Genomic DNA, 16,935 nt, shown 5'->3' on the forward strand with positions numbered 1-16,935 from the left:
TAAGATGTAAAATCAGAGGGCAGCCCTGTGCCACCAGCCTGCGTTTCAGCAGGGAACCAAAGCTCGATGCCAGCAGGACATTCAGTTGATGGTAAGACTACGCATTTTGAGGTTTACTAGGACAACTGACAAAATTATGAAGAGAATGCTCTAGAATGAATTGCTCTTGTCATGCCAAAGCTTGCTATTTTTTGATGCACTGACTCATTTGATGGTTTATGATTGTTTCAATACATCACAGTCACTCACCAGAGATACCGTGATCATTCGGATATAACAAAAATATTTGATTTTATTTTCTGGATCTGTCAGTGACTTCTTGAACAACTCTGTCACTATTGCGGTCCTTGCATAGCTAAAGCTTTAATGAGGACATCTTTCTTTCGCATAAAATTGTTGAGGAAGACCATCTGACAACACTTATTTGCTTGCAAGCAGGGGATAGAATCTCAAGGCTCGCTTTCCCTTCTGTCCATAACATACAGTATGCAAGGCCTGACAGGAAAAGGTTTTCCATCTCTATGTGTTGTCACACACAAAGAGGAAATCCACAACTCCAAAAAGCCTGAGCAGGCTAAGATCCCAAAATCATCCCGAACTGAAAGATCAGGAAAAATTTCTCATTAAACATAAAAGGATTTTGTTGATTGTTTCAAAACATTGTTTAAATTCCAGCATTTTAAATGTAAGTAGCGTCATTATTTTATGCTTTTCAATGAAAGTTAGTCTCAGCTTAAACATCTTGGTACACTTCCATTTAGAAAACATTTCATCCAAATTAGATATAGTTTATGAATTTGAAACAATTTATTGAAACTCTTCCAAGTAGGTAGATTTCTGAAGGAAAAGGATTAGTTTTAGTGAACAGATTCTGGCATTTTTTTTTTCTTCATGAATAAGTACCCAAACAATCCTAATAAAGTAATAAAGAACACTTCTGAACTGCATTTGTGTGCCTTTGGTTTCTCCCACATCTGTGAATGCTCCCAAGACGTCCAGCATTTTGAAGGCATGCATAACAGAGATCATGCTGCATCCTCATAGGAGCACACACAAACACCCCTCTGTCACACACAGTGGCCAAATACACAGGAATACAGTCCAGTATGAGCAACTGTATTTAAATAAAATAAACCAGCTAATAGTTTTTAAACGATAATTGAAGACTGTGAAATACAAACTGTTGAAAAAGACTTCCAATGGAAGCATTTTCCCTATGAGAATTAAAGTATTTGTATCTCAGTCATCTGAGAGCTTGAAACAACTATTCCACCTCAAATCCTGCTGCCTTTCCAGTGAATAACTCTAATAACCAAGTGCTGATGGGGGCTGAGTGCCTGATTAAGGCTACTTTTGGTGAAAATTGAGTTCTTTCACTTTTTTTCTGTGGAGCCATCAGCCAATAAGATTCTTTCCTCATGGAAGCCAAAAAGGGCTTTCCAAAGAACTCTCTCTGCCTGTGGGGCTCAAACTAGAGCACAGCTTGGACTACAGAAGCATTTTTTGGACTACTTTTTTTTCCCACAAAAATCAGAGCATTGCATCAGAATAAAATTAGCACAAAGATAGCAGTGATTTGAGCCCTCTGCATTATTTCTTGCAATATTTTTGTGTGCAAGTGCTTTGGATATCATTTGACAATTCTACACAGTATTTGTATTCAGTTTGGTGATTTCCTGATTATAAAAGTACGATAGCATGTACCTAATTCCTACTATAAAGTCCAGTTTTAACACAAACCATGGACAGTTGCATTTGAGCTGAAATCAATCTTTGTATCCAGGGTTTTTTAACTAGTCAAAATATTTCTATTCTTATTGTCATTGTGTCTTTTTTTTTTTTTTTAACAAATTTGTAAGTACATGCAGTATAAATATAACCGACTCCCTGTAGAGGTTTTGAGTACAATAGACATTTATGACAAGTAAATTGCAGAGAAAACATTTACAATGCATATAATTTTCATGTTAAATTAGACCTTTAAAATAGAAAGGTTTTTGTTTGTTTGTTTGTTTGCTTGTTTGTTTTTTTAAGAGTTTCACAAATTCTGCAACAAAAGGATGAGAAAAGAGTGTTTCCCTTTGGAGAAATAAAGTGATAAGGTAATTGCACAGCTGCTGCGAACCATTTGGCAAAAGCTGCTTGCCATCTTTGAGATTATCCCTACAGTAGGTTTTATTTTTTCTCATAAACCTTTAAGCAGCTATTAGAGGAATCACAAAGAACAAGTTTGGAGAAATATCCATATTTTGCCATGTAGCCAAAGGAATATTGATATGTTGCTGATTTATTCTCAGAAACTAATGGAAAGGAAGAATAAGAAATTAATCAAAAAGGAAAATGATTGAGTTGTGTTGTCTATGAATATAAGTCTTAGCGTCATATAAGAATGGCAGAATCCTTTAGGGAACTGATATACTGCATGGTTTAATAATGAGGTATTCTCTCATTTTTCTAGCTGGCAAGTACAAAGAAAAGAAAAATTCAAGTAAAGGAATAGCAGAGTCACCTAGCTGCACTGGTACTTCTTAAATATTTCCCCCTGTGTTTTCATTTGATACAAGACCAGACGGTTGGAAATCTGGATGACCACAGGCAACCACAAGCAGAATGAAATACAGTGTAAATTATTCAAGAATGGAAGTTGGTTTTTATGAACCAGGAAATTTAAAATAAACAGATAGTGATTAGTACTGGATAGTGTGGATTTCACACTCTCCAGCAGTGTGTAACACGTACTCTCAGCTCCAGGAGTTTATGACACCACACTATATACTATAACTGGTTGGTCTTCCAGGCAAAAGTAGAAGAGCAAAATCTATTAGGCAGACATGTCAGAAACGCTGTCAGCACCTACCCAGCTTTTTAGCCACACTGCTGTAGTAAGATAATCACAAATATTAAGATCTGCAGCAAACCCAGATACAAATATATAAGATATCTATCCTACAGAAATCAAATATTTTTCTGAGACATCTGAAGCCTGGAGGTAAAGATCATCTGTATTTATGAACAACTGTTTTTGACTATGAGATGAAAATCCCATTATGTCTTTAACTTGGACTTGCAACATCAATGACATTTCTAAATACATCATTGAACATGTTTCATGTTTTGCTATGAAATTTCCTAAGAAAATAAGATTTCTGAAATATTAATCAATACACAGTCATCTCAGATAAGAAAGAAGCGTCATAATCTCGTAATTATCTTTAGCTTTCTACTTCAAATAGCTGCTCTGATGTCGTGACAATTGAATGCCAACTCTGATGTTCATTGTGGTTTGTGAGGAAAAAAACACTGGCTTTTCAAGGTCTTTGAGCTGCAAGCAGTTCCAAGAAAGCTTACTCAATGTTGTGTGTTCCTGAAAGCTCACCTATGGTAACACCAAGTAGGTTTCTCCATCTTCATATTCAATAGTTTGGTCATAAAGGATGATTCATAAACTACATTTCTTACATGCAAATGCAAGGCTATTTTGGCTTGCTCAGACTGCAAGGTTGAAACTTGTGTAGCACGATAGGACTGCTTGGAATTACTTTGTGTGAATTTGAACCAAAATATTTTAATCTCAGGATTTCATACAGCAGTTATGGCTGTTGTTGTTGTATGGCTTTATGGCTGTTATGGTCTCTCCATGAATTTTGTTAATTCAGAAAATTATACTAATCACATTTTAGGTTTCAGTCTAGGCTTGAAGATATACTACATGAAAACAGTACGTTGTAAAGCAATGCAGATTTACATGACACTTGATATTAAGCAGATTATGGCAAGTATGGGCTACTGTGACCTATACTTACATTTCAGAGAGATCTCAACAGTTGCTTTTGTTAGATAGCAACAATTTGTACTTATTCCTTAAAATAATATATGCAACAAACAAAAAACAAAACAAAAACAAACAAAACTCCACAACAACAACAACAACAAAACACCCCAAAAACACAAAATAATGGGAAGAAATAATAAGTGGGATTCATAATGGAATTGTAGAACGCTAACGTAGCCCACGATTAAACTCTCAGCTGCATCATAAGCCAATTCTAATACATTGACAAGAAAATTGTATACTCTTGCTAGGTAATACTAGTATGAGCAAAGGTTTGTCTCTGTGCATCTTGTCTTATGTGAAAATGAAATTACTATTGGAGTTTGGAAAGCTATTTTAAAATAAAAATAAAATTCTTCTTCAGAAGAATTCTTCTAATAATTATGTTTGCATGGATAAATGACAGCATTTACACAGGGTACTAATATGTCTGGATTTACTTCTACCTCTCTGGATTGTTATTGTACCATGTTAATCTTCATAAAGACAGCAGAAAGTAGTATTTTCAAGAACGACAGCACAACTAACATTGGCTACCAGCCTAATCCAGAATTAATGTGCCAGAATTGTGTACAACAATCGCAAGAAAACTTCATTATAACGAAACAGAAGCTAATTTATAGAATCTGAAACTATATGACTCTGGATTACTGGCATAGTAGATCTTCATGCATTCAACGGTGTTTAAAAGCAGAAAGTCTTTACCATCAAACTATTCTTTTATGCATCTGCATTGCTTATATAATGTATTTGCAGTATCACAGTGTTAGCTGCTTCGTCATCTTCATCTGAGAAACCAATTCAGGTTGAAAGCAATACTGCTCAAAAGAAGAAAAAAAGGGAGAACACTTCATTGCACAGCCACATGTTTCTGAGGCAGCAGAGAACCTCTTCAAAGCAGCACTTATCCTGTGACCTGCAAAGCTCCTTGCCCTGTTCATGGCTCAGCAAGTTGGGGAAGGTACCATCCAGAAGGGGATGAGATCTGCTGTTGGACAGCTGCTCTGTGCAGCACCCTCGTTTAGGGCAATAGCCCAGGGCAGGTGTGCTGATCATGTCCATATTCCTGCTTTGCATCCAAGATGCTAACAAAAACAAATTTAGCTCAAAGAACAGATGAAGTGCTTTCATTACTTAATGGCTTTTTGCAATGCCAGCTAGAGGCATATTTCAGTAAATATCCTAAAAATTCTATTTCTGATAAATGGCCTAGATCTCTGATCATGACATTGTTTTTGATCTTAAGTAATTGCTAGATTCTAGTAAGAATCTATGGCTATTTCTCTTCCTGTAAACAAACCATATATAAATAATAAAAACAATATAAAAGGAAATGACGGAAAGCAAACATCACAAACATGACTGCAGAGTTCTGAGAATTTTTTTGGTGATTTTGCTTCTACTGAAAACACACATATACTGCTCTACCATCAGCAATTAGAAAATATGGAAGTCTAACAGCATAGAGAAATGACTCTGAGTCCTCACTTCAAATTTTAGAAAATACTCTTTGATTTCACTTCGTAAAGGCATTAATAGGCTGCTTTCATTCATCTTGAGGAGAATTAGGTACAGTTAAAGATGAAGCTACATTAGTAGCTTTGGCAGACAAAGTAATTTTGTCTATAATTCATAAAAATAATAAGAGTGTACAGATAGATCTTGAAAAATCACCAGGAAGCAATTTCATTCATCCTCTTTAGAACAATCATCAGTTGTTTCTAAATTTTTCTGGAGATTTTAAACTGCAAATGCAGAGGTTCCTGCCTATTGACCCAGATGAGTCAAACTTCCTCTAGGATTTTCTAGAAGGGCCACACTCTCTCTCACAGTCTACTTAGGTTAACGAGAAAACATTTCATCTATGGCAAAGGTGAAATGTCTGCAGAGTGCTTTGAGAATTTTTGACAAAAATATTGAAAAATGTAACAACAAATAAAATGAATGCAATTATTATTTCTGTATATTGTGTTTTAATATTTTTGAAATAGATGATTTAAACCCAAAACATTTCATTTATTCTCATCAGGTTAAAATAGATTAGGATTTTTATCTTGTTTAGATAGGATTTGTCTAGCACGTTTGGATAAGCTCTTATTTAAAAAGAAAGCAAAATTGCCATATTCTAATTATTTTTCTTCCTTACATGCCTGCAAAGGGCAGAGATTGCTGTTGTACATGATTATTGCAAAATGCAAACTGCAAAATGTCCTAGAGATTTTAGAGCACAAGAGTAAGTAAGAATTAAAACTTGAGTTCTTTATAAAATGAATTTCACAGAGGAATGTCTTATTTTTGTGTTCAGAAATGTAGTTTGGTTTCACATTACAATTCAGATCTGAATTTATACATCTGCTTTGTTTTCATTACCCAATTCCACTTTAAAAATTGGAAAGCCATCTTTTTAAATCATATTCCTTTCAGATAATTCTTTTCTTCTTTGCCTTCTTTCCTTTCATTATAGTTCCTATGCTAGAAAATGTCCAAGTAATTAAACCAAAAAGAAAGTCTTTGCTATCCGGCTTCCGAGTAGGGGAAACCCGTGTGTTGCTTTTTACAGTGTATCTGCCATTGCACACAGGGTCATCTTGAAAAATGGAAGTTTCCAGAGAAAATGATTTTAAGTTCTTTAGAACACTTCTCTCTTGTCTACTCAACATCATAATTCTGTAACTGTAGCATCCAGTTCACGTAACTTCAGCTCTGCCTCATTTCACATCATTTTCAGGTGATAGACTTATTTTAACTATTCTGAGCAAAATTTTGAATGCCAGACATGTGGCAAGACTCCATTACTTTACATGGTCAGATACACAAATAAATTGGTGGAAAAATACCTTTCTTGTATTTTAGGCTACAGTGAATATTAGAATGATGCACTGCCTTATATCATCAGTAAATATCTGTGACAATTCTTCATAGAGACTTTCTTGATTGTATAATCGGAGACCTCTAATGGCTCACCAAACAATCAGCATACTTTGCTATCCATGAGCAGGATGCAATTTCTAGCAGAAAACGCATTTTAAATGTTCTCAATATCTCACTTCTGGACTGCTGTAATTGCTAGAGGTGTGCAAATGCTATGGAAATAATAGATATAGGTGGACTTAAATGGCATAAGCCAAATTTAGGGTAAAAGTGGAGTGTAAGTCTTTTTAGAAGCTCGTTCAAAGGGCCTGTCTTTACACAGAGGACAGTTTTGTGCTGGTAATGAGGTAAAGAGTTGTTTTATCTGTTCCTATCTGAGAGAAGTTAGAAATGCACTCTGGCTTACAGAAGGACTGAAGTGGCTATCCTATATTCTAGATAGCCCTGCAAAATGTATTTCTGATATTCCTGTTCCCTTACTATGCTGCATACAGGCATTAGGATGTTTGCAACTACTCTTAGCTACAGTAAACCAGTCTAGATACGAAGTAGATCGTAAGACAACTGCGTACCATAAGGACACCGTGAATAGCCAAATCAATTTAGAATGAGCAAAAATGGGTGTAGTCTAGAGATTTCACTCAGAATTAGCTCTCCATAATTTGCAGGGTTTTTTGTTTGTTTGTTTGTTTGTTTTTTTAAGAGATCTGGATCAAAAAGCATGTATATTATGCCAATTTATTAACAGCTTCACTTGCACGGAAAGTGCAGGTCCCTAGGAGAAAGCAAGTATTTTGTAATATTTCAAGTACTACAGTGATCTCTCAACCTGTGGATGCAAAGCAGTGATCATACTGCAGTTAGAAACAATCCAAGAATAACGTGGTTAGATTTAAAAAAAATGTTATTGGACAGTGGAGTAGATGGCATCAGCATATCCAGATGCAATCTCTGCATGAAGAAGGCATCACTTTACAGCCCAGTTATCAAGGGCAGATGTTGCAATAAGCACATTGCAATTAATCAACTCAATTTTCCAGTGAGCCTAAGAAAAGAGCTTTTCTAGCTCAATTTTTCAGTACAAAGAAGAATGCTTCTGGTCTAAAGATTATCACTGAATCAGTGTTAACTTTGGAGGAATAGATTCACTGTTAATCTGTGGAGAATGCTGACATGTACTTGAAATAAAACAGTTTGAATAAATAAATGTTTCCAAACAAACAAACAAACAATAACAACAAAAACTAACTACCGAAAGATCTCAAATAGATCTTCTTTCTTGTCTAGAGAAAGATATAAATATTTTAATGAAAAAATTATTTGTTAAAAAGCTTTGCAAAAGTGCACAAAAATCATTTGAATAACCTGCACAGGTTATTAACAGTACAGAAAAAAACCACCCTATTTCTGGATTTATTCAGCGTCACAAAAATTTGAAACCAGGCTGTAGATCAGAAGTAAACAGAGACGAACAAAGTCAGGAAATAAAATACATGATGATAGACAGATTGAGTGCGATAGCCACAGTCCTTTTTCCGCTTTGGCACTGAAGATGATGTACAAGGCCCGTGTCAGCAAGGACAGTTCTCTTGTAGATAAAAGCGATAAAATTTAGCTTTGCACAAACCAAGCAAGGTTTCCTGAGGAGTCTCACTGATCTACTTCAACCAATGATTTAGACAAAACAAACTTTGAAGACTACAAAACGAAAAACTCTACATTTAAAATCAAAGAAACGATCAAACCCAAACCAACAAAAAAAACCCCACAGAACTGTTATCCTTTTTTTTTTCTTTTTTTTTTTTGACATCTCTCCTTAATGGGCATAAAAAGTTTCACTAATTTCCCTCCTTCAGCCCAAGAAGCACAGTCAGAGAAAATCCAAGCCAGGTAAAACAAACAAACATACACGCAAGGCAAAACAGAATAAATATATCTCATTTAAGTGAAGAGTCACAATCAGAGCTCAGTTCTGCTGTCAAATAGACATAAAAACATTCACAGTGATTTTTTGCCATCAAGTGATAAATCATTAAATCCTGAAAGGCACTAATAACTCTTGTTTTTGAGCAATATTTTACTGTTTTATTCTGTTTCAAAGGACGTGGTAAAGAAATAATTTGAACACCAGCTGAAGTCTGGGAATCTGTGCCAAATTTGTGTGCATCTGATACTGTAACAAAAAGGATGGAATTTAGTTTGCTTACTACTGATGTTCCTCCATTTGCTTCAGAAACAACACTTCATGAAACTTCTTGTATCTACAGAACTCACATTCACACAACCTTGAATATCTCCAGACTGATTTCCACTCCCCAAAATTTTCAGTAGTTCTATAGGAATATTTCAGATGCCTAGTGTCTGTGAGCCAACAACAATGTCTTTTCAGGGTATGTAATCAACATTAACAGAGCACTTCATCAACATTTCTGGCCCAGATAAAGCATTTGAACTCAAAATTATTCTAATCATAGAATGGTTTGGGTTGGAAGAGACCTTTAAGATGATTTAGCTACAATCCACCTGCTACAGGTAGGGGCACCACCCACTAGACAAAGTTGCTGAAAGTCCCATCTAGCTTAGCCTTCAATGCTTCCAGACTGAGGGCATCCAAAACCTCTCTGGGCAATCTGAACAACACTTCATAGAAAACTACAGGGACTAGATTTCCAAGGTTGCTCTGCATTGTAGCTCCAGGTAAAGTCAGCAAAAATTCTGGGTGCTCAATATAATTCTGAGAGGATAAAAAAAAAACAGTCTCCAATTCTGCTGCCTTGAATGGAAGGGATTGATAGTTCTATCACTATACTTACAGAAGGGGAACTAGTTTATGATCTGCACCAACCCTGCTGGTTTCACCACTGTAACTATGGCTTTTCTGCTAGTGCGTAGTTTTCATTGTATGTCTGGTTTCTAGCAGTTATCAGTGTAGAGATGATAATAATACAAAGGCTTTAAAACTTCAGAAATGGTGAGTTACAACTGAATCTGAACAGGATGTGTTTAAAAGTTTTTCACTTACAATAATCCTTTCATGGTGAAATGATGAGAACAAAATGGAGATGATGAGACTAGATTGAAAGAAGCAGATGTTGAAAAGATGAACAGTCAATACATTAAAGCATTCTTCCAGGATAAGGCAGCTGATGGATACAGCCCATAGCTGTGCCAATGATGGCTTGGCTCACAGCTCTGCACTGTGAGAAAACCAGCTAACCTCTTTTCTTTGTGACATTATTTAAGGCTCTGGATTTTTCTTATTTTGAAGGAATTCTTGATAAATCACAATCAAAAGCTTAGTTCAAACAAAGTTCCCATTGCAGCTTGAGTCCAGGCATACCAGGAGTTCCCTCTGGCTTTTTATCTGCATGTTAGCCAACAGTATACTTTTCAAAATCTGGCTTTGTGTTTACCAATTGCCAGTACAGGTTGAATTTCTGAGGGAATGGTGCAGTGTCAGAAAGCCATATGTCAGAAAGCACATATGCAGAAAGCCAGAATTTTTTTTCGTGATCTTAATTCTTTATATCTCCTGAACACAAGTAAGGCAGAATTCCACAACAGACAGAATACAGTTCTACTGCTTGAAAATACTGTACTCTACAAAGCTGCTGTATACACCTTCTACATGAGTAATGCTACCACCTCCTGCAGCAAAGAAAAAACAAGTTTCTGAAACAAAACACAGCAAAAAACCTTTGGCGTGGCATCCAGATGTGAGGTCTGCTTTGATACATCAAAGTATACATGGCAGTGGTACCACTGTGATCTTTGCAAGTCTGACTCTGTAATCTCTGCTCGTACATTCTGCCTGGAACAAAGCTGTTTCAGACTGAGTTGGTTTCGACTCCATTTGAACTAGAATCTCAACCTTCAAATGGATAGTACTGCTGTTTCAGATTGTGTAGCCATTCCTCTTCATCCCAAGAGCAAGGTACATTAGCTGGCATCTGCAATACTATGTTTTTAATTCACTTAAACATCTCCTGAACCGAATAGCTAACTTTTGTAAAATTGAATGTGCTAAATCAGTGCAGTATTTCTAAACCTTTGGTTGATTCCATCACATTAGTTTTGATAATGCTATTGGTTACCTCATTATCCATCTTGTTCTATGAGGTGGGGTCTGCTTTTAGTTGTTTGGTGGGTCATGTTGTCTCATAATATATTGCTTGCAGTGAGATTTCATGGCCAACCTAATGACAAAGAATTACATTGCATCATATTGCAGAATTACAGACTAGCAGGACATCTGATGTGCAAATGATCAAATGCTTACTTTAAAAGGAGCTGGAGGTAGTCATCTGCAGTCACAGACATTTCCATATGTTTTGGATATGCATGTATCACGCAATGCAGAAATTCAGATGTCATTGTCCTTCCACCACTTGGCACTACAAAAATTTTATATTTCCATGAATGATGACTGAATACAACAATTCTGGCATTGACAGAAAATGCGGCTATAGTGAGGTATGCAAAATACAGATTCCAGCAGAGACCAGCACAGCATGGTTCTCAAAAGCCTGGCCAGAAAGACCCTTTCCAGTTATTCAACAGATCCTCTCTTTACTGAGCACTGTATTTTCCTCACAACTGTACAAACATCAACTTCAATAAGGCAAGAAGTAGGTAGAAGAAGAGGTAGAAGATTCCCTGACTCCACTGGGATCATTCAGAGTCTGAACTTTTATGTATTCTCCACAAACACCAAGAATAAAACAGTCTGCATTTTACAAATGGATCAGAGCCTCAAGATAGATGTTGATTGTTGAATAAGTTTTCTCCAGTGCATGACTACAGGCAATCCAATAGAAATAACAACTTCCTCATTTTCAATGATTTGAATAAAAGGGAAGAAACACTGCAGATGGGAAATGGATCAATGATGTAGCTTGATTTTACTTCACTGAATTTAATAAGTAACAATTCAAAAATTAAATCCTAACTCCTCCACCTAGTGTTTTGTAACCTCGAGGTTCAATTATTTCCCAGCTGATCTGTGTCCTTCTCCAGAAAAACACCTCCAAGCCATTCATGTCATGAATTCGATGACGATGAAGATGCTCTTAGCAGAATGATATTTAAGGTAGTGCTGTGTGCAGCGTACTGACAAAAAGAAGTAGATGAGAATCAATGATAAAAATATCTGATGGTAAATGGGCAAGAATCTACTGAGTTTAATGTCCTTTTTTAGTGATTTCAAATGGACAGCAACTTACCACACCAATACCCTTGACTGTTAAATGAAGGAGAGGTATCATATTTCCAATTCAAGAATCACACACAGCCGTGTTGCTCTCAAAATCCCCAATCCTGTGATTAATAAAAAATACTGCATGGAAAGATAGTTTCCAATTTTCTTGGCCACCAACAATCATTGTTCAAAAAATATATATTTAAAGCAGTGATGTCTGGCATCATACTCTACCAGCCCACACTGCAGTTTTCTTTTGTTGCTGGCATTAATGTAGTGCTTTATTTTCAGCTCCAGGTAACCTATTTGTATGCATGCTCACCACCAGCCCGCCACCATTTTTTTCTTTTATTTTTTACTGTTTGCATCTTGAATTATGTAGATGACTCTGTCATTAATAAACATTTTCCCTTTATATATACCAATTCTTCTTCCTTTAAAAAACACTTTTTACATTACATTATGGTATCTTAGTCTGATAAACCATTGCTAGTTATGAGCAATTCAGCTTTAGAAGTAGTTTTGTCTTCCTTAATACCCTTGATGTTGTAATTACATTTTAAAGAAGCGCAAAGATGCCTTACTTTTTCAGCATGATATACAGGAAATACATCTTCAATATCCCAACTAAGAAGTCTCATCAGTTCCCTACAAAATTCTCCGTGTATCCCAGAGAGACAATCCCCTTCCTATCAGAATACAACACACTCATCCCTCAGATAAGACTGCTCTTTTGGAGCAGAAATGGCTCTTTTACATTCGACTTCTCCCTCTTTCAGGTTTACATTCCCCCTGAAGGCAAGCTAGCAAATTACACAGGAAAATTTATGTGATAAGTCAGTAATTTCTTATGCAAATATTATGTTCTGCTTCAGGGTGTATCCATAAGCTGCATCAGATATTTACCTCAGTTTTTAAAAGTATTGCTTCTCCTATAGCAAAGCACTGTGTCCTGTAGAAAGGAAATTTATTCTGAAGTTTATGATGAAACAATCCAAAAGGCATTTCAGAATGCATTATCACTAGAATTAGTGAAGAGTATTCAACAAGATTTTGCTTCTTAGAATTGTCTACATATTTACAATTAATATTTGGCCACTGTAAATTACTGACTGGGATGAAAGAAATCAAGGAAGTTTGCTCCTCAGGTTACATCAGTTCTAGAGAGTGGCCACTTCCCTGACTAAAAATTCCAGGGATTTTTTGTCTTCAAGGCAAAAATTCAAGGTTACTTGAGCATTGGTTTTTCTGTATTAGATAATACCTATTTTGTGCTAGGGACAAATTAGTTTAGAACTTATCCTGCCTCACATTGCAATTATTTTTTTCATCAGTTAGAGTAGCTGCCAATTTACCACACTTTATGACCTGTATTAGGTTGGTTTAAAAGCCAATTTAACAGTAATAAGCCTTTCTGAGCAGGAAGAGTCTCAGCATTCACTATTCAGGGGATGGAGAGAGACCAACAGTTTTTATCAGATACAAATGCAAACCATTCTGACTCAATTCTCTCAGAGCTGTGAATGGATTAGTTCCCCCATTACATTTTACCTGAAAACTCTGTAAAACAAAAAATGTATCATGAAAAGAATAAATTCATTTTAGCTTCTAGTTTTCATCTGTCTTTTCTTTATATCATTAAGTATAACATATTTGACAATAACTGCCTATAAATATATATACGATAGTAACAAAGTTTGCACTTCTCAAGATAATGCAAAAGCAAATATATGGGGAGTGGCATGCATAACTGCATTTACAAAAGATAACCTTTACTAGTGGTTTCTTACAGAAGTCAAGAGATGAGAAATATCTACAGAAAAAAAGCTTAGCTCTCAGAAAGAGGAGTAATGTTCACCACATTATCTAATACAGAAATTAGATTTGAAATTCCAGGAAATGTTGTTACACTGCAAGCTGGACTTTTTTCTCTCAAGTTTCATCAAAATATTGTGAAATGGCATGCTTAAAAAGACTTACTGAGCAGCCAAATGATGTATCAGCAGCAGTAGTAATTATTATTATTATTATTTTTTTAATAAAGATCAGAACTCTGCCTTGTGAAAAGTAGGCAACACCTATTTACTTCAGAATTGACTTTGGGACGAACATCCCTGGGAGCAAAGAACTCAACCTTTTGATACAAATGCAAGACACAGTTCTTTCATCCTTCTCTCTGTAGCACAAATAAATAGATCTCACATTTAAGAAATAACAACAGAGAACAATACCAAAGGAAAATATTTCACTGCAAGTCTGAGGAAATGATATAAAAAGCAAATAACCTGTGACAGATTTGGTTACTTAACATACTACTTGAAGGTGCTCAGATCCTGAGGTAATAAATACTTCACAAAAATTCATACAGAGCAGAATAGTCTAATTCTCACACAAAACACTTTGCCTAAATCATCAATTGCTCCCTGGAGGGTCTTAATATAGTGGTGAGGTGAATAACTTAATAAAAGGAAAAAAAACACAAAAACATTTGAAATAACCACCAAGAAATCAGAATAACAGAAACTTCACATTTTAAGAATCTATAGACAAGGATGTGGAAAAGACAATGAATAGTTGAAAATACCAAAAATACATCCAGTCTGAACTAGAATATCCCCTGGGAGTGAAGGTATGTTAATAAGATGCATTTAGATATGTGTGAAGTATATTCAAAGAAGCCAGCTGTAAGTAAAAACATTCTGTATTTTCTTAAGGTTATGAAAACAAGAGTACAGTTCTGGAGATTGAGGATAGAACTTCATCTTTTGCACAGGAAAGGGGCAATTCCAGATCTAGAGCACTTCTATTGCTTTACTGGTCTACACTCAAAAATATACTCAATTAAAGCTAAAAATCTCAAAGCTATGCTTCATAACCTGCTCAATTCTGACAGTGGCAGCTGTGCTCAGGTGCAAGGAGGTCACTCATCTGATGAGGTGATATGAGAAAGGCCAGGCACTATGTAGGTGCATTGATATTGAGGACACAGTGTATGTCTTGGTCAAAACAGAGTGGAAATGAATGATCAGGAGTTTTAAATTAAAAGCAAAATATGAATGCTCTTAATTTCAAGTTTTTCAAAATTTTAATGAGCCAGGTCTTTGGCTCTGTTCACTTTAGAGCTAAGCTGATTTCAGATTCTGAAACTCACTTCAGGTCAGATGCCCAAATTTATATTCTGCTCTGGGTCTATCTCAAAAAAATATAGCTGGACAGCAGAGGCTGGTTGAAAAGATATCTGGGGGGGGGAAGGGTAGGGGAATTTCTTATATATATTGAAAATAAGATGTATTTATAAATTTATTATTTGGGTCTGGTTCTTATTGTCTGATTACCTGCAGGAACCATTTTTACAGCACGTTTGTGTTGAGATTTAGGCATCTTTACAGCCAAACTGATTCTTTATGTATGAAGCATGCTTGGAACAGAGGGTTCTGTTTGCTGAAAACTGGGGTTATTTGTGGCAGCTTCAAGCATTGCAGGTATTCCAGCAGGGATGTTTTCTTTATAGGATTACGTTTTAAGAACATACACACATTCTCAAGAGGAATACTTGAATATTTGATCACACATTTTCAAGAACCTCCCTACATTATACAATAAAAGCCAAATAGCAGGTGGGCTTGTTGATGTTTATCTAAAAAGACAGATAAATACTCTTTTTTTTTTCATAATTTGATTTTCAGCTTTTCCACATGATAATCCATCAGAGATCAAATAGAGCTTAGCATATAGGTTATCCATAACCTGTCCTCATTGATTGTTATTACTCATTACTCTGTTAGATGTTTCTAATTTGCAGAAATCAGTGTTTTCTGGGAGACTGTACCTTACACACAGCGCTTATGGATTTATTCATATTAATACAAAGAATATTAATGTATATCTAGTTTCTTAGTTGTAAGTGATCTAAAAATTGGTTCACTTAGTTTCACTGAGTCTTCTACTACATAATGATAAGAAGGTTTTTGTTTTTTTTTTAACAGCTCTTACAAAAATGAAAGCTATGTCTATAGATTCCTAAAACCTTTAGGTTGATAAAAACAATATTGAAAATACTACAGATTCCTTGCAACAGAGGATGTCATAGATGATGACTAAGAAGAGTAAACTTTTACTCCCGAGCCAGCTTTGTGTGCACACAGGAAAAGGAAGGCTGGCTCTCATCTTAAAGCATCTTATAACTACAGTGACATAAGCCGTATTGCCGTATAATCAGTAGTAACATGCTGTTATCTGAGCATTTTCATTTGCCCTGATATTGTTCTTGGTTGTCTTGAAGTGTGTTATTTTTCCTCTGCACAAAAACTTTGTACATGAAAACCTCATTCACTGCAAAGGTACCGTGTCAGCCACTAGGAAGTTCTCAGTTTAGTTCAATGTCAAAAAATAATCTGATGCTTATGGAAAGTTTTTCATTCAGATGGATGCTTTTACTTGGTGAAAAGCAGCAATCTGACTCATTTTACCTATGTAATTATTTAGGCAGTACTTAACAATACAAAAACAGCTGCATAAATTCATAAGTGCCAGATTTCAGGACAGACACTTTTACACCTAAGTGTCTTTCTGTTTGACAGTACATGGAAGTTTCAAAAAAGCCATTTTTACTCACGAGTCCAAGCTGTGCTTCTGCCAGAAACATTCCTGCACACACTCAAACAGTAGCATCTACAGATATTAGTTAATTGATCGACCTTTCAAAAAAAGTATTAACCGTAAGTGCTAGACCCCTTTTAAACTGAACTTACACTTTTTATAGCCTCCCCGTTAAAATTCTCAACTTGCAAGCAGAAAGAAAAAGAATTAGCTAAAGAAGTTTGAATATATTTTAGGGGACGTCTCACTAGGACTTAATTTTGAGTAAAAAGAAACATGCGGATGTGATTGGGCATCATATATAAACAAATGAGCAACAAATATCTGATGGAAATATAAAAAAAATCCTTATACAAAAAATCTTGAATACAAAGAGAGTATTCTCTTGAGAAAGAATTTTTAATTCATAAGACTAACACAGTAAGTCCTCTGCCAA

At 35.6% G+C, this 16,935-nt stretch overlaps 1 protein-coding gene across 1 annotated transcript in view; it reads left to right on the forward strand.

The window, feature by feature from the left end:
• RNPC3 (RNA binding region (RNP1, RRM) containing 3) overlaps positions 1-16,552 on the forward strand; it is a 152,196-nt gene extending 135,644 nt beyond the window's left edge. The window contains exon 15 of the mRNA XM_052665613.1: positions 16,540-16,552. The gene's annotated coding sequence lies outside the window, so the exon portion shown is untranslated. The remainder of the gene's footprint in view (positions 1-16,539) is intronic.
• The last annotated feature ends 383 nt before the right edge of the window (positions 16,553-16,935 follow it).

The sequence above is a fragment of the Tympanuchus pallidicinctus genome, unplaced genomic scaffold (genome assembly GCF_026119805.1).
Source record: "Tympanuchus pallidicinctus isolate F22 unplaced genomic scaffold, pur_lepc_1.0 scaffold7, whole genome shotgun sequence".
Taxonomy (NCBI): Eukaryota; Metazoa; Chordata; class Aves; order Galliformes; family Phasianidae; genus Tympanuchus; species Tympanuchus pallidicinctus.